This window comes from Dermacentor andersoni, chromosome 8 (genome assembly GCF_023375885.2).
Source record: "Dermacentor andersoni chromosome 8, qqDerAnde1_hic_scaffold, whole genome shotgun sequence".
Taxonomy (NCBI): Eukaryota; Metazoa; Arthropoda; class Arachnida; order Ixodida; family Ixodidae; genus Dermacentor; species Dermacentor andersoni.
The window spans coordinates 51,190,152-51,209,455 of record NC_092821.1 but is presented as its reverse complement, the minus strand read 5'-3'; the positions used below and the strand labels follow the sequence as shown (position 1 = coordinate 51,209,455).

The window sequence follows — 19,304 nt, the reverse complement described above, 5'->3', positions numbered from 1 at the left end:
AAAGACAACACACAATGAGCTTTTCTTGTGCACTGTAAACATTATGCATTTCAGAAGGGCGATGAAACAGGCAGCAGTTGATTTGAGAACACGAACATGTTTCAGTGAGACTTTAAAACCAGAATTTATCATGACTGAGCACTTAGGTATACACACTGGTCTTCTGAAGGAATTGTTCATTGATGAACTTTGCTGTGCCTTCACATAAAAAAATATACCAAATTAAGATGGTTACAGAGATGCACTTCAATGTCCCTGTAACTTGTTAGATTAAGCCTTGAACCATGCTTCAATACAATACACGTCATACAATAGGACATATGGCGACACTTGTGCTTCCAGATGCACCAGAACATACTAAGTAGATTCCCTATTCACATTGAATTTAACACATATGAAACATTTTCATGGCCAGTGACCCACTCCAGCGGTATCACGGTGCTGCATTTTCATATTTCTTCCAAAATGAACGGTCGACACAAAGGACTTGGAGCAGACAGTACAGAGTTATGGTCACTTGGCCCTGTGAATGCACAGGTCGTCCTGCAGTTTCCTATATAACTCTCGCTTTAAAAATTTAGTAGAGTTGTCAGTGTGCCATCACTGAAATTATAAGGAGCTTACAAAACAGCAAAATGTTATGGAGAGCAAAACTAAGAAACAGAAAGATTCTTCATTGACAACAACCACAACAGAGGTTATTGCAATAAAAGCAAGCAAATAGAAAACATTTTATCAATATTAACAGTGCACTCGTTAAACGCAGTGATTTACATAATCCTCTAGGAAAGACAGTGTTTTCCTAGTGAAGCGAGTTCATTCTATTGCTGTAAAAGAAACCACCAACTATTACGATACTCCGTAATGCGCAATTTGCGTGCAGCTGTATACATGTTTTCATTTCGCGATATACTGAGGCATCCCACTAATCACTGCACTAACTGGCAGAGCCACTATGCAAGGCACCTTATATAAACCAGCCACACAGTTGCCGCTTCCTGGCAGCTGCAGCTTATGCCACCGTAATCTTTAGTGAAAAATGCCTGCGGCGAATGCTATGGTGAAAGCCAGCTTTATGGTTTTTTTCTTTTTCTTTCCTCCGCACGGTCGATGCTGCCAGTCGTGGATGTGCAGACATGCCATGTGGTGGTGCTTCAAGGTGGCTTCCGCTATCCTCCTCATGCTTCCGCTGCACCCTCTTCCTCCCCTTTGCACCTCGCTCTCGCAGTATTTCATCACCTGCTGTACTCCGCATCCTCTCTTTCATCTTTCACTGTGCTCATCCGCCCGGTTTCGCCGATGCTCAACGCAGGAATGGGTGCATAAGAGCTGCATTCTGAAAATGCTTACATGCAAAAAGACAATGATAAGGCTCAAACATAGTAATAAGAAAAAAGTCTTGCAAGGAGTTTTATGTACATGCTTTATGTGTAAGATCCGGCAGGCATTAAAAATGCGAGATGAAAACAAACCTTATCATGCCCACAGAAGTACCGAATGCCCCAACTTCACAGATGAAGAAAAATCCACAAAGGAACAACCACTAACAAAATCAGTCACAAGTTCCTCAAGTGCTACATAGTGGGAATGAGTAAACAACATACTTGATCGAAAAGTGCAACACATGTAGGCACAGAAAGTACAAAACAAAATTATGGCGAAGAATTAACTTCTCACGCTGGCTGCAAGGCACAATACTAGACGAACTGTATTCATCAAAAGGAAGTCACTATCTTATTGGTGGTACCTGAATATGAAATGCCTTGTTCGCCTCTTGATGTGTAGGCATCACTCGAAGCATCAGAGCGGCTAAGTGCTGGCCCTTCAAAGCTTCAAGCTTTTCAGCACCAAGATCTTCTCAAGCACGAAACCCCATGTGTACTCCTATTGCCTTCATTTCTTTATCAAAGGCTGTACATAACGTACCTTCTGAAATGTCACGCAGTATGTTTCAATTAAGTTCCGCATGCTACCATAATGTCTTCGTACATTTCACAGCAAAAAGAGGAGGACTAGGATTATTTCAATTGTGGGGTTTCACATGCTTAAACAATGATATAATTACGAGGCATGCTGTAGTGGGAAACTCCAGATCAATTTTGGCTACCTGGAGCTCTGTACCTTGTACATAATGCACGAGTCCAGAAGCCTTTCTTCATTTCACCTCCAGTGAAGTGTGGCCGAGACTTGAACCTGCAACCTCATGCTTACAGTGAAACAAGCAACCATGGTGGGCAACATTTTTTTTTAATCTCGAGGACAACACGGCGTTACAGCAGGTGTTCTTAATTTAGGGTACCTTAAAGTTAAAGAACAGCAGATTATTAGAAGCATCTGGAGAAAAAGTTACATTGTGAAATATTTCACTTTATCCCGAAACCACTGAGGAGAATAAACATCTAAATAAGCCCTCAGAGTCGCAAGGCAACACAATTATATGGATAAATATCAGGTGGAAGCAATGCTACAGGCATTATCTGGAAATAAGTGTCATAATGGAAGAGAGAATAGTCTAGAGGAATTCGAAATCCCACAGGTAACGCCAGAAGAAGTAAGGAAAGCCTTGGGAGCTATGCAAAGGGGGAAGGCAGCTGGGGAGGATCAGGTAACAGCAGATTTGTTGAAGGATGGTGGGCAGATTGTTCTAGAGAAACTGGCCACCCTGTATACGCAATGCCTCATGACTTCGAGCGTACCGGAATCTTGGAAAAACGCTAACATAATCCTAATCCATAAGAAAAGGGACGCCAAAGACTTGAAAAATTATAGACCAATAAGCTTATTGTCTGCTGCCTACGAAGTATTTACTAAGGTAATTGCAAATAGAATCAGGAACACCTTAGACTTCCGTCAACCAAAGAACCAGGCAGGATTCCGTAAAGGCTACTCAACAATAGACCCTATTCACACGATCAATCAGGTGATAGAAAAATGTGCGGAATATAACCAACCTTTATATACAGCTTTCATTGATTACGAGAAAGTGTTTGATTCAGTCATAACCTCAGCAGTCATGGAGGCATTACGGAAGCAGGGTGTAGACGAGCCGTATGTAAAAATACTGAAAGATATCTATAGCGGCTCCACAGCCACCGTAGTCCTCCATACAGAAAGCAACAAAATCCCAATAAAGAAAGGCGTCAGACAGGGAGATACGATATCTCCAATGCTATTCACAGCGTGTTTACAGGAGGTATTCAGAGACCTGGATTGGGAAGAATTGGGGATAAGAGTTAATGGAGAATACCTTAGTAACTTGCGATTCGCTGATGATATTGCCTTGCTTAGTAACTCAGGGGACCAACTGCAATGTATGCTCACTGACCTGGGGAGGCAAAGCCGAAGGGTGGGTCTAAAAATTGATCTTCAGAAAACTAAAGTAATGTTTAACAGTCTCGGAAGAGAACAGCAGTTTACGATAGGTAGTGAGGCACTGGAAGTGGTAAGGGAATACATCTACTTAGGACAGGTAGTGACCGCGGATCCGGATCATGAGACTGAAATAATCAGAAGAATAAGAATGGGCTGGGGTGCATTTGGCAGGCATTCTCAGATCATGAACAGCAGGTTGCCATTATCCCTCAAGAGAAAAGTGTATAACAGTTGCGTCTTACCAGTACTCACGTACGGGGCCGAAACCTGGAGGCTTACGAAAAGGGTTCTACTTAAATTGAGGACGACGCAATGAGCTATGGAAAGAAGAATGATAGGTGTAACATTAAGGGATAAGAAAAGAGCAGATTGGGGGAGGGAACAAACGGGAGTTAATGACATCTTCGTTGAAATCAAGAAAAAGAAATGGCCATGGGCAGGTCATGTAATGAGGAGGGAAGATAACCGATGGTGATTAAAGGTTACGGACTGGATTCCAAGGGACGGGAAGAGTAGCAGGGGCGGCAGAAGGTTAGGTGGGCGGATGAGATTAAGAAGTTTGCAGGGACATGGCCACAATTAGTACATGACCGGGGTGGTTGGAGAAGTATGGGAGAGGCCTTTGCCCTGCAGTGGGCGTAACCAGGCTGATGATGATGATGTAGCTAGCGTTCAAACATCAGTAGATAACCTATCCATCCAGAACAATGTCTTAGAATCACTAGCTGAACTAGAAGAAAGATAAAGGTGCGATCATCTTTTTCGTGTTATTCCCGACACGTGCAAATCCTGGGAAGGATCTGAACTGTGCATAAGAAATACTAGGAAACCTACCAGAAAGCCTACAAGAAAATGAAATCGGTGTACTCATCGCTTGAGCCTATATACACAGAAAAAATGCCTTCCCATCACTGTAAAATTTTCCAGTTATAAAATGAAAAAAGAATACTAAGTGATCACACAAAACTAGAAGCAAAAATTTTGATGGAAGTAAGAATTTCTTGCTCGCTATGCATCACACCCATATAAGGTTACTCGAAATCACCAAAAGCCAGCCCAAGCCTGTACCCTTTCAGCTCTGATACAGCACAATTGTCATGAACAAGAAATACTACATGTATGGCTTATCCGTAGGTAAGGCAAACGGGCACATCTGAAATGAAGGCCCTCATATACGTCAGTTAGGTATGTCTGCAGGCATTGTATCAGTGGCACCGGAGGGGTGTTGTGTTACATGTCCCACATATCTGTTTATCTGCAACATACAGAGTGTGATTAACAAGCGTGATTTTCTAAGCTCTACCATTGATATTCCTAACCCCAGTATTATCATTCCCAACAGAAACATGGCTGCATTTGCAAATATGGGACTAGAAACTTTTCCTATCCGCACCCGTAACTAAACTTATTGACGAGATCACACAATGTGACAGGGAGGTTACGAACTCTTAGCCATTTTAAAAGATTTCCAGTTGCAAAGCATTGACATGTCCAGCGAACTATAGAAGATGTAGGCTTTAGATGGACTTAACCAACAAAAAATATCCCGCTGCATCAGATTACCAGTGTTTTTGCTAGGCGATTTTAACATTCCTAATATTAACCGTAATCGTGAATCACCCATTATGAATCTCTTGTCCACGATAGCAAATGTAATTTTAGAACTGTGTTCCCCTTTTTCCTTTTCCCGACTAATTACGTAACCTACGAGAACAATGAAGTCTCTTGCAAATACCTTTGACCAGTTCTAACATCATGCCCGGATCTTGTTTCAAGTATAAATTATTTACTTGGCTTGACTGACTATTGTCTTTGACATTGCGCTATCGAAGCAAAAAGTTAAGAATCAACTTCAAACCATTTGTGAATATTTTGTGAACATTTTTCAAGAAATTTCACAGCTATTAACAATGAACTTTGCACATTCATGGAAATTTTCCTTACTAATTTTAATGTTTGTATGGTTCAAACTAACTGAACCTTGTCTATACAGTTAATGACTTTACAAACAAGCTCAGTCCTACTTGCCCTGTCAGTTTGTTTATCCACTGGTTGCAACTCAGTTATTCCCAAATTTTTAAAAAGCACCAGTTTTTATTCTTCTATTATACTGAAAAATATTTCAGCAGTCACTGGGCGATGTTTCTCTCCCCGACGATTGGAAGATCGGAAGAATGGGCCAAGGTGATACCACTTCATAAAGCAGGCATCAAAGACAGTTCACTTAATTATTGGCCCATTTCACTCACTAGCACCCCATGCAAGCTACTGGAACATATTCTGTTTTCAAATCTGGTCAGGTTTCTTTACTCGAGCTCATTTTTAAGACACTCATAACGTCGCTTTTGGAAAACTGATGTCTGTGAAACTCGGCTCATAATGTTCACACATAAGCTGAACATCATCCTCCATCATGGTTCTTTGGTAGACTGCCTTTCTTTTTAGGCTTTTAGAAGGCGTTTTGACAAAGTGTACAATAAGTCATTACTTATCAAATTAGGTTTACTTAGCCTCAATTCAAAACTTCTTACCTGGCTTGAATGCTTTCTATTAAACAGTTCCCAATTCCTTTTTTCTAACAACATGGACTCCCAACTCCTGTGAACCCTGGTGAACCATAGGGTTCTAGCTTGGCCCCCTACTCTTTCTCACCTATATTAACAACGTGCCTAACTTCATCTCTTCTTAAGTACACTTTTTCACGGATGACCGCGTAATTTTACACGAAATATCTCACCCTAAGCACAAATTATGTTCGACTGAACCTGAACGCAATAGTAAACTGGTGTGAAAAATGGTGTATGGAACCGAATATTAACAAATGTAAATTCATGCACGTAACAAGATCTCAGCCACGAGTTAGAAATTTATGAGCTGCATAACATGCCATAAGAAGCAGTGAATTCATATAAATACCTCTCCGGTCACATAACAAATGACCTTGCCTGGGACGCCCACATTACTGATAACGTAAAACCAATATTGGGATAAGTTTGCCGAAACTTTTCACAAGTGCCTTTAACACTTAAGCATTTGCTTTACAGAGCATTAACTTCCTCAAAACACAACAACACCACCAGTCATTTAGTCATCCAGTCACAGTGGCCCTAGTCACGAATTGTTAAAACATTATTTACAAATAGTACAGAGCACATCTGTCTGCATCATCCTAACTATAACAGAACTGCCAATGTAAGTAACGTGAAATCGAATCTTGTCCTGGCTTCACTAGCACACCGTCGCAAAATCTTTCGTCTCTGCCTTTTTCACCACATATTTCACTATAATTTCACTTGTGACAAACAAAATCAACTCCTGATTAAATACCATTGCAGCTAGATCATTGTCACAAGGTTGGCATTCCATCATGCAGAACAAATGTGAGGGTCAGCCAAATGAAAACTGCGAATGTGTAACAAGCAAGCGAAAGCTGGAACCAGTAGTAGCCTGTACATTGGCAGGCATGTTCTGAACAGTGAGCCAGATGCTAGGTGGCAGCATCATGCAGGTGCAGAAACATCAGCACAGGAACAGTGCAAAAATGGCCATCTAGGTAGAAGATTCTGTATTTATCTTTTATAAATTGGGGCATGTTACATTCAGGTGCACATTTATTTTCTTACTCTAAACCCACGAAAACTGAGTGCACATTAAATTGATTAAATATGTATACATGAACAGTGATTCTGCCTGTAACAAGCTCATTTTCTGAAACCGTGTCATACATTACATCATATGCATTCGCATGAGTCTTTTCTTGAACTTCCAATGAATCATAGTTGCTGCATATGACCCCCCCCCCCCCATTGTATACAGTGCAGGGAAAAATAGTTTGACAGTATAAAGGGCTCTTGAATGCAGTGGTGGATGTGCAATGATTCATCAAGCTTGTTTACGAATTGCATCAAGCTTGTTTACCCCCTTATGTAATACCCTGAAAGGGGTCCTTAAGGGACAATAAATGATGAATAAATGATGATGAATGAATGAAGAGATAACTGAAGGCCTTTTTACAGCTGACAAGTTCTGAAGACTGGCGTCTCTGAGTGGTGTTGACAACGATACGACCGTCACTTGAGGGTCCATGCAGTAAAGCAAGGAGTACAATTGCCTTTGCTGTTCCATGGGAACTCTTCTATTTAAATCGCTGCCTATCAATTAAGGTACCCGTTTTTTACCAGTCATCATATATGAGGATCCAGCGTGGAGGCTGTGGAAACTGCTGATGCGAGCTTGAGCTGCCCCTTGACACTACTCACAGTAGTTGCTGTAAGTAAATGAAGAGGAATGCAAAGCTATAGGGTGGATGACAATAGGATGACAACACTAGAATGATTCTGGAAATGATGACAATGGAACGCCGATGCTAGAATAACAACTGCACGACAACAGGATGATGAAGCAGGAATGGCTATGACAGAATGATGATGCTGGAATGACCACAACTATTGTGACCACAAGTGCATGACGACGACACAAAAATGACAAAAGTACAATGGCGTTGAAGTCACGAGAATGGAACGATGATGGCATGACGACGAAACGACAATGCAGTGACAATGACAGTGTAGACAGATTAAAAAGTAAGAATGGCCTGAGGATAAAAGAATTGACGTAGTAGTTCTGCGGAAACCCGCAAGGTGGAGAGAAGTAATGAATAAAGGGAAAATCAGACATCCACCCGTTCGTAGCAAATGCTACAAAGGAAACCCATACGGGTTCCTCGAAAGAAAAGCCTCATAGTTGAAGAAAAATTCGTCCTGGTCCGGGACTCGAACCCGGGACCACCGCCTTTCCGGGGCAGCCGCTCTACCATCTGAGCTAACCAGGCGGCTAGCAGATGGCAGGGCGAAGTCGAATTTGTCGACAACACACGAGGCAAAGGCAAGGTTTGACGTAGTAGTTCTGCGGAAACCCGCAAGGTGGAGAGAAGTAATGAATAAAGGGAAAATCAGACATCCACCCGTTCGTAGCAAATGCTACAAAGGAAACCCATACGGGTTCCTCGAAAGAAAAGCCTCATAGTTGAAGAAAAATTCGTCCTGGTCCGGGACTCGAACCCGGGACCACCGCCTTTCCGGAGCAGCCGCTCTACCATCTGAGCTAACCAGGCGGCTAGCAGATGGCAGGGCGAAGTCGAATTTGTCGACAACACACGAGGCAAAGGCAAGGTTTGACGTAGTAGTTCTGCGGAAACCCGCAAGGTGGAGAGAAGTAATGAATAAAGGGATTTTCCCTTTATTCATTACTTCTCTCCACCTTGCGGGTTTCCGCAGAACTACTACGTCAAACCTTGCCTTTGCCTCGTGTGTTGTCGACAAATTCGACTTCGCCCTGCCATCTGCTAGCCGCCTGGTTAGCTCAGATGGTAGAGCGGCTGCCCCGGAAAGGCGGTGGTCCCGGGTTCGAGTCCCGGACCAGGACGAATTTTTCTTCAACTATGAGGCTTTTCTTTCGAGGAACCCGTATGGGTTTCCTTTGTAGCATTTGCTACGAACGGGTGGATGTCTGATTTTCCCTTTATTCAGGATAAAAGAATGATCAGAATGAAATGAAGGCAATGAAACGACAAGGACAGAATAACAACATGACAACAGCATTCTTGTGTTAGAACGTACATAGGCACTCATGCACATCACCTGCCACCCCAGGCCGCCTTGGTTTGCCCCATCTCTGTCTCTGGTGCTTGTTGGGACTATGTTCAGTACTGGGCAATCATGCAATACAACAGCCAACACCCAAGTAGGGGAAAGTGGAAACAAAAGCACCACTTTAAAGAGCAGTAGCATGCAGAAGGTGACAGGGAAAGGTGACTGCAGCTTTGCCCCAGTAAGGTCTGTTGAAAGGTGCCGTGTACAAGAGGCTCAACTGGCAAGTTGCCTCCACCAAAAAACCTAAAAAGTCCAAACAACAGGCAATGGCTCAACCACTGATGATGATGACGTATGGGGCTTTATAGTGCAAGGGCCAATGTTGGCCAAAGAGCTCCAAGAGATGGTATGTACAGACGGTGTGGTCGATAACAAAGAGTATTTGTAGCATGGCTGTACAGTGGCCTGAACACAGTCCCTGTAGATAGCATAAAGTATGCTACTTATTACTATGGTGATCACGTGGAAGGTGTGCTAAAGGAATAAAATATAAGCTATGGAGGGTGATTCACTAAAAGGTGAGTGCCAATAGCACTACTGCCTAACTACCGCCCTTAAACACAAGGGCATAAGGGCAAGTGCTATACTAAACGGTACTGTCACAGCAGCAGCCTCTAGTGAGAGGCTGTGGTGTGATCTGCAGGGCTAATGACCTGCAATGTGCTAACATCACGTAAAAACCTTAAAGGTGATTTAGTGTCAAAAATTGGGTGTGAACCAAGGAACATTGCTGGGTGAAGAGGAATTTGATGTTCGTAGGCTAAAGGAAAGTACTTTTTACACTGAGGTTCTGCTTCCTGACATTCCATTAAAACATGGACGACTGTCAGCATCTCACCCCAACTACCCCGCTTTGGAGGATAACCACCAGTTAGCAAATAATTGTGTGTGCTGTATGTATGGTCTATCCTGAGTTGACAGAACAGGACATCAGTTTGTCGAGTTTTTGTTGTGGAAGGCCAAAATGCTAACTGTGGCTTGATAATGTGGAATTTATTAAGAGTTCCATTGTCCCACATATGCGGCCAATATGACCTCATTTTGTGTATGAAGGGCTTCAAATCTATGGCAGGAACAGCTACTGAAGAATTGCTAGGATTTGTTGTTACTGATGTGGCAATACGGTCAACAAGCATATTCCCCCGAATGCCTCTATGGCCAGACACCCAGCAAATAATAATGTGTTGATGAGATGCATACATAATGTTCGAAATTCAATATAGATCAGTAAATACAGGATTTTTGTTCTTTTGTAGAGACATCAAAGCTTGAATGACGTTTAATGAATTGATGAATTGTCCTTTGTAATTTTATTGCCTTGATGTGTTTGGGAGCCATCAACAGAGCATAGGCGTCAGCCGTGAATATGCTTGTTTCTGGGTGCAGAACGTCAGATTGCAAGGACGGACCCACTGCAGCATAAGAAACACCAACATGCGACTTTGATGCATCAGTACAGAATTCAGGACATGAATACTTCGCTTGAAATTCTTGGAAGTGCATGCAAATGTGTAAGTGAGGAGCGCGCTTCTACAAAGGATCACCAAGTTTTCTGACCCACATTGAAGAAGGCTCTCTCAATGAGGCTTGATTACGGAATAGCGCAGCACGCCATATCATCAATGCACGTGCAGCAAGGATGTCGAGGGCTAGAGTGCACTTTGAAGAAATGTTTGAAACTGCTAAATGTTCTTTGAAGGTGAAGGGATCGCTCATTTCATTCGATGTATAGACTCTAAAGAGGGCTTGTTCTGAAGGAGCCCGTGGCCAGGCACATACCCAGATGGTGGATGAGATCCAGCGCCTTTAACATGCTTGGTGTGGCAGAGTGATATGTCATGGCACCGTAATCCAAACATGATCGAACAAGACTATTGTAGCACTTCCTGTCACTTTCCCATGTTGTACGAGACGGACTCCTATATTCTTAAACATGCCTTCACTCAAGCCTTCTCAGCTTAGCCAAGTCGAGACGACGGACCTTCCTTCACTTAAGGCGCCATTGGGTTTCATGAACACTCCTCCATGTTTCCTCCGGCGAGGAATGCTAGGGGTAGCACACAGGCCATAGAGAGTGAAAGAAATTGACCGCGTGACGCTGCTAATAAAACAAGCATAGTATAGCCATTTGAAGTCTGCCTGCTTGAGCCTAATACCTCCCGCTTGAGGCGCCGCAATAAGCGTAATTTTAACCTACAGGCTTTCTCCCACACTTATCAAAGTATTTTTATTATGTTACAAAGAGAACAAAACTATCACTCCTAATTATGCATTGTACTCTTTATTAGTTAGTAACTTCGTTCTTTTTTGCCATTATAAACTCGAAATAGCGTTCAGCATCATCGACCTTCCACGTGACCTCTGGCCTGGATTTAAAATTTTACCAGTAAGTTCACGTGCATGGCAGGCACGGATTCCTTGGTTCGTACACTTAAGCTGGTTGCTTGTTTTGTGCTAAAACCAGTTTATTGCACTTCTATACCTCGTATTATTTACCTTGGAGTGAAGTGACGTGTTTCAAGCAGAGATGTAAGCCCAAAAGCTAGGTTTCAGTCGCGAGCCACGCAGAACACGTCTGCATCGAAACGGCAGTCAGATTCTACTGCGACTGATGACTGCAATACCGGTAAGTCGTTTAACTTGGCTTCTTGAATCATTATATAATATTCATCTCGTTAAGTTACAGATGGAGACAAGTTAACAAACTAGATCCTGCATTAAATATGGGTAGGCAGGACCTTCTGTTGCCGTTTCCAAAATAAACCTTTAGTTGCAAGGCCGTAGTTACACACACACAACCAGGAAGGAAAAAGAGAGCGATATCGAAATGTGCATCAGATTTTTCATCTTATCGTTGCCGTGGCCATGGGCAACAAAGTAGGCTTATCAATATACATGTATTTTTTTTCGAGCCCGCCAGCAACTTCTTTTGCCCCCAAAACCGAGTAATCCTTTGGTAAAGTGTAGCAAAAGTACCGAATGTAATGTATTAAGCAGCTGCATGCATGATAATTCATCAATATTTCGTACTCGGTGGTTCCAAATTTTCTTGCTTTTCAGTTTGGTTTACCTCGGGGCATTTATTTTTGCAGTAGTGAAGTGGTGCATCATGTTCGTGTAGAAAAAGAATGCATCAGTTCTAATAGCTTCATGTCTTTCATGCATTTGCTTGTGAAACCAGCAGTATATCTCTTCTAGTATCTAAGCTATGCACAAATCACACAAATGTTCTCATTTGTGATATTAATAATACTTAAGCTGTTGACATTCATTGCAGTTAGGCAGAGATCAATTTTATGTACAGTAGAACATGCTGCTTAAGCACCCTAAACAAACAGCGTGCATTTGCATGTGTCACAAACCATCACGGTAGATATGTCACAACTTTTTGCATTTCATATTGCAAAATTATGCTTTTTCAATTTCTGATGCAGTTAAAATTTGTTTGAGACATGCACTAAAGAGGGCGGTACCAGTGTAAAGCAACACACTCCACGCACTAAAGAGAAGCTACTGCCTACTACAACAAGGCCATTGTGTGGACTTTGGCTGCTACTGCAAAGTAAACAACACTAGGTTCAGAAATTAATATGCTTGATATATGCTATATTGGCTAGCTAGTCTTGAGATACATGTCATTTGTTTGTAGCAGGTGATATGAAATTTGTTCCTATTTACGGTTCAGCATAATAGCTCCAACCATAAAAAAAAACACTACTTTAGTTTGGCTAATCTATGCTGTATATCATGTGTTATTGTTCCGCCCCAACACAACCTGCAACAAGCACATCTTGGTCATCACAAGAGCCCCCATCTACACCAACAGGCAGAGCTGGAGCCAAATTTGCAAGGCTTTTACACCACAAAGAAAGAAGCAGATGCAGAAGTATTTGGATGAGATATCAAGTCCACGGTGAACTGTGTCAATACTGAAAAGAGCTTCAGCCATCACTCAACCAGCACGGGTATTGGCCGAGTTGTCCAGGTACCTCAACAAATGCTTTCTAGAAATTCTTCGTGTTCAGATGCACATGCAACCTTTGAACAAGCACGGACGACGCTGGCCGAAAAAGTTCTGCCAGTTTGCACTTCCTTGATCAGCTTCCTGGCCATGTCAAATTCCATTTGTGCCAAGTATATTTTCATTACCCATTCTTGTTAAAGATCATTCTTTTTCCTCATCCAAACATAAAGGTCACCCGATTTTTCGCTCATGCTTAATACTAGTCACTGCGCAGTAGCATAACATATCTGTAGCAGCATTTTCTAGTGCACGTTGCCATGTGCAATTCCTCTCCTGAAACAGCTGACGTGGCATCGGCATGTGTCTTGCATTAACCTATGCACTATGTGCTATGTAGCATTTGACTTTTCTTAATGTTTTTGGCCTTCAGTGCTCGCTGAGCAGATCTCATTCCTATATTTCATTCCTAGTCTCGTTGAGGATTGCTCTTGCTCGACAGCCTGGGTCTTTACGCAAGCTCCACTGAAGTGATTGATTGCAGAATCTGATTTCGCTGCCCCACTTGGTCGTGGTCGCTGTGTTACGTTTCTTGGATGTGATGGCCTGGTCAGTTGCATTGGGAAACAGTCTCTCGAGGTAAGCATTTGCTCCTGCTGTCCGCACAGCGACTTGGAAACCAAATTTACACGCACCCTGTTTGGTGCTCCCCGTCCCGTTCTATCCCGCTGATAATTGTGGCCTTTCTCGTTGCGATTTGGCATGAACGGTGACCAGCATACGTGCTTACATGGTCCGACGTGTATGAAGTTGATAGCCACATGGGTGGAAAGGCCCGAAAAAGTGGCTGCCGAAGGCGATGCCTACGACACCGACCATTTTCATACTGAGACAAAATAGAGCACCAAGTGTGAGCGACACATTAGCGGCCCCCGAAAGAAACGTGAAAGTTGGAAAGGAGATAACGCAAAATGTCAGGTAGTCCATGTGGCTGTGTTGGCTGCGGCAGCAGATGCCTGCGTCACCCGATTGCTTCGCAATGTAAGTTGCTCATCTTCGACGGCGACTGTCGGTGCAAACAGGTGGGACACTGTTAAATCTGCTTGCACTGCTGGTTGTCTCTCGTTACCAGACCGCCATGTGCGACGACGGAGGTGAGCCGTTTACGAGCTCGCGTTAGTGATTCCAACGTATCTCGACATGCAAATTTTATTTCTGCTCTTGTACGAGAAAGTGCACTGCTTGTCTTCTGCCAATAAAGTCGCATGTTCTGTTCACTCACTTGTGGCTTGTTTGTATGGGCGTCAGTAGAGGCTCTTTGGTCTCCTGGCAATTAGAACGCACCAGCTACGTGACAGTCATCGCAATGAGGCATGCCGCAACACCAGCAGAGCGAGCACGGCGCGTATCAGCGTATACCACTGGCGGAAAACGGCCATATTAAATTGTGCTCTATAAAAAAAAAAAAAAGCATTTTGGCTACGTGGATAGATGCTATAAGCGTTCTTTTTGAAGAGGGGCAGTGCGTTGCGCCACCAGGTCTTGTGCCAAACGTTCTGAACTTGTATTGAAAACGTTGTTTCCTGTTCCGGAACAGTGGACGGATGTAAAGCGCGTCCCCTTTGGAACGGGGTGGTGGGTTGCGCCACTAAGTTCTTGCTACTACACTGCTTAAAGGGACACTAAAGCTTAATATTAAGTCAACGTGGACTATTGAAATACCATCCCAGAAACCTGTAAACACTTTTTTTCGTGAGAAGAGGGGATTTATTTAAGAGAAAATGCGTTCTGAAGCGTCCGCGTACCTCTAGCGCAGTTCAAATCGCCCGCCCTCAGATCGAGGAGTGGTGACCTGGTGACATCATCGTCTCATAGTGACGTTGCGCATAGAGTTTCTCACTATAACACCTAGAGGGTAATCTGGCGCCACCGTCTATGGGAGTTTCTTAAGGTACAGTGTACTAGAGTATCCTATTCTAGTACACTGTACTTAAGGGGGCACCGTGCCGTTATGACACCATAGTGCCGTCATGGGAATGACGGTATATGTGTCTGCGAGGCTCGTGTTGGCTGGTGTTGTAAGAGGCTTCGTCTAAAACGTGTATATGGCTACGCAAATAACGTGTTTTCAAAGTAAAATCTTCATAAAATGTTTCCATTCACGCATATATTAGCGTGAATGCATAAGTTTAGCGGCCCACTGATACTTTTTACGTAACATGTAGTCGTACACACAATAACAAGTTCTCATGGTTAAACAAAACATGTTTTCGCGTAATAAAAAAGCTAAAACAGCTTTTCACGTGCTGTTCTAGTAGAAAATGAATCGTTGCGACAGACGGAACGGTAGTTGCCAAGCGCGTCTTCAAGGTGTCCTGTCTCTACGAGAACCATGCCAATCCGAATCCACAATATACCGGCATTCCCATGCATGGATGGGTGGATGGATGTTATGAGCGTCCCCTTTGGAACGGGGCGGTGGGTTGCGCCACCAAGCTCTTGCTACTATGCTGCCTAATATCCTACCTTGGTTAACCAATGAAAAAAAAAAAAAACACTATGAACTACCACGTCCAAACTTTCTGATCCTCTATTGCGAATTGTACTTTTGTACGTCTCCGTCTTTTGTCGTTTCCCTACTTTTCTTCCACCAATCCTCCAATCGCCTCTTACTAATGTCTATTGCGGACCTGTTTGCTTTACCACTGCTCCCGCTGAACCCAAGGGCTTCAAGGAGGCCAGTGGTGCCTAAATCGACCGCTGGGTAGACGTCTTCACATTCTAATAAAATATGCTCCGTCGTTTCTCTAGCTTTACCGCAGCAAGCACATGCTTCTTCTTCCTTCTTATATCTCGCTTTATAGGTGCGTGTTCTAAGGCATCTCGATCTCGCTTCGAAAAGTAATGAGCTTCCCTTTGAGTTATCATAAATGGTTTCTTTCCTGATTTCGTTTTTTCCTCTTAAGTAGTTACTCATGGCAGGTTTCTTTTCCATTGCCGCCACCCATGAGATTAATTCAGCCTCTCTGACTTTCCGCTTGACCTTCCTTGTTGCTGTGTTGCCCACCCCACAGGCCGCATACTTGCTGGTAAGCTTCCTAGTTCTTTTCCTCCACTGTGAATCAATGTTTTGCCTGTACAGATACCTGAACACTCTCCCAGCCCATTCACTTTCTTCCATATTCCTCAGCCGTTCTTCATACTCAATTTTACTGCAAGCTTCCCTCACTTCAAAACTAGTCCGGCCCATATCCCCTTGCACAGCTTCATTTGTAGTCTTCCCGTGAGCGCCCAATGCGAGGCGACCCACTGACCTTTGGTTCCCGTCGAGTCCTGATTGTACCCCTGATTTAAAGCAAACAACCGCATTTCCAAAAGTAAGTCCTGGAACCATTACCCCTTTCCACATACCTCGGAGGACCTCGTACCTATTGTATCCCCATAGCGCTCTGTGCTTCATTATGGCTGCATTTCTCTTCCCCTTGACTGTTATGGTTTTTTCCTGTGTTTCCATATATCCATTGCCTTCGTTTATCCATATACCAAGGTATTTATATTCTGTTACCCGAGGTATTTGTTGGCCCTGTATCTCCACTGTCTGTTCACTGTTTTCATTGAATACCATAACACCTGATTTTCTAACACTAAATTTCAAACCTAAATTGTTGCCTTCCTGTCCACAGATATTAGCCAGACGTTGCAAATCGCTCTGCTTGTTAGCGAGCAACACAATGTCGTCCGCATAAAATAAACCTTGGAGTTGCTGCTCTATTACTGTACCTGCCTGTTTGTATGAGAGATTAAACCCGATATTACTTCCTTCTAGCGCCCTCTCCATCCTCACCATGTACATCATAAACAGCAGCGGGGATAAAGGGCACCCCTGCCTCAGTCCCTTGTTGATATGAACTTTCTCCGCGCTCCTCATCCCTTCCCATTCAACCCAAACGGTATTTTCTAGGTAAATCTCTCTCAAAAGCTGTATACAATCGTTACCTAAGCCTTCCCCTTCCAGAATATCCCACAAAATGTTGCGGTCTACGTTGTCGTAGGCTCCTGTAATGTCTAAAAAGGCCACATACAACGGTCTGCTTTCTGCTTTTGATATTTCAATACACTGAGTAAGAACAAACAAGTTATCGTCCAAACGCCTGCCAATTCTGAAGCCATTCTGAAGCTCTCCGAAAATGCCATTATTCTCTGTCCATGCTTGAAGCTTTAATTTGATTGCCTGCATTGCTAGCCCGTATATTACCGATGTAATGGTCAATGGTCTATACGAGTGAATTCTGTCTTTCTCCCCCTTACCTTTATAAATTAAATTCATTCTACTTTGTCGCCAACTGTCTGGTATTCGTCTATCTTTTAAAGTTTTTTCCTCTGCTTTCACCAGAGCTTCCTTACTTTTTGGTCCTAGTTCATTTATCAGCCTAACGGGAACCTCGTCTAGCCCTGTGGCTGTGCGCTTAGTTATTTTCTCTACCACAGCGCATACCACAGCGCAGCAGCGCCAGATTTCCCTCTAGGTAATGTAGTGAGAAACTCTATGACGTTGCGCCGTCGGTGAATAAAACGGTGCCCGCAGATGGCGCTACGGCTCTTCTGCACAAAACGCAAACGCACGGCCAGAAACAGAGCCAAGACAGAGCCGACAGCAGCGCGAAAGCGGAACTATGGTGGCTGGCGGAAGGGAAAGCGCGCGACGATAAGCTTGTTCTTTATTTTATGGCGCCAACTTCGACGCTCGTTGCAATGGACGACCCTGACAACGACACATTGGCTCGCGATGCTGTGCTCGACTTGAGCGATTTAAGCACTGGTGAACGTGACCTGCTGCTGAGGGCTCGCGCTGCCGGCGTCGTTGCGTAGCTACTACGACGGCGGCCTCGACACCGGCTCTCCGGAGCGCGAAGGCAACGAGGACTCCAGCGATGCGACCTCGGGCGACGAAGACCGTCTGCCGTCGCGAGCAGCGAGCCAGCAGAACCAGCGCAGCCCGACGCGATAACGAAACAACTGAAACTCCAAAGTGCGCGCGGTGCAGAGTCGAGCGCGTAGAGTCGAGCGAAAACGAAACCTTTCGACCACCCATCAGGGTTAACGTCAAAATGTTATTTTTTCTTAAAATCGAATAGAAGTTGACAAGTAACATTTTCTTCCGTCTTATAATCTGATGAAGTTATCTTTTTAATACGATTAGTTGAGTACTAGTGACATAAATTATGATGAGAAGTAGCTTCGTCATCGGGCTAGTACAGGAATGCCGCTGGGGAGTCTCAAATCGTGTCATGCATTTACCTAAATTTCTCGGATACTAAAGCTCTGTTCGCGATTATATTGACGCCTTAGACGTTCTAGAGCATTGCTTTATCACTTTAACTTGACTTTATGGTAACCTATAGTGTCCCTTTAAGGGGGTATGGTAGGGTAATTGATACATGTTAGTTCTAACGTAATATTTTAGAAATGGCTGCAGATACTCGCATCAAATTTCACGCACTTACAAAAGATGCTATTGGGTACAACATGAGACACTTTGTTTGTGTCTAGATGGTTTGCCTTTCCTCTGGCCCGCTCCCAAAATTTCAGGTGTTCTTAATTATTTCATGTACCTTTTCTCTGCAACCACGCAGAGGAATGTGATGATACTGTTACGTAAGAAGACGCAGATGAAAAGATATACAAGTATATTTACAACGTAATACGCCGCACTTGGCCAAGAGACAACAGCCCGCGCTAGCCTCCAATCGTTGTCGTCTTCTTCTTACTGCTCGCTTTTTCGTCATTGGAACATTCCGTAGTACTATCCCCGGTGGCAAAAGCGCCGTCCCGGAGCGACTGAAGGCCGGACTCGGAAGCAGTGTAGTAGGCCTTTACGACATCACTAGATGCCAGAGTAGATGACGAGTATGAGTTCACAGGAGCAATTTCGTACGTCACAGGCGTCACCTGGCGCAGCACGCGGTAGGGTCCTGTGTATCGCGAAAGGAGCTTTTCTGAAAATCCGACCTGACGAGAGGGCGACCACAGGAGCACGAGCGCACCATGCGAAAACTGTACGTCACGGTGGCGGGCGTTGTACTGACGCTGCTGAGTGGTTTGCGAGTCCGTCAGTCGAGCACGGATAAGCTGGCGTGCATGGTCGGCGAGGGCGATGGCGTCGCGCGCGTACTCGCTTGTTGAGATCGCCGCAGGAGGAAGTGCCGTGTCAAGGGGCAAGGTCGGTTCGCGACCGTAGAGTAGATAAAATGGAGAAAATCCGGCGGTGTCGTGCCGGGAAGAATTATAAGCAAATTTGACGTAAGGAAGGGCAATGTCCC

The 19,304-nt window shown here is 43.9% G+C and overlaps 1 long non-coding RNA gene and 1 other non-coding gene across 2 annotated transcripts; one reads left to right on the top strand and one right to left on the bottom strand.

The window, feature by feature from the left end:
• Nucleotides 1–6,220: 6,220 nt before the first annotated feature.
• On the bottom strand, nt 6,221–16,788 carry LOC140219792 (uncharacterized). Its single transcript, XR_011895973.1, has 2 exons — nt 14,267–16,788; nt 6,221–7,639 (listed from the first exon to the last, which is right to left on the bottom strand). It is a non-coding gene; the product is annotated as an uncharacterized lncRNA (long non-coding RNA).
• On the top strand, nt 8,723–8,797 carry TRNAS-GGA (transfer RNA serine (anticodon GGA)). Its single transcript has one exon. It is a non-coding gene; the product is annotated as a tRNA-Ser (tRNA).
• Nucleotides 16,789–19,304: the final 2,516 nt, after the last annotated feature.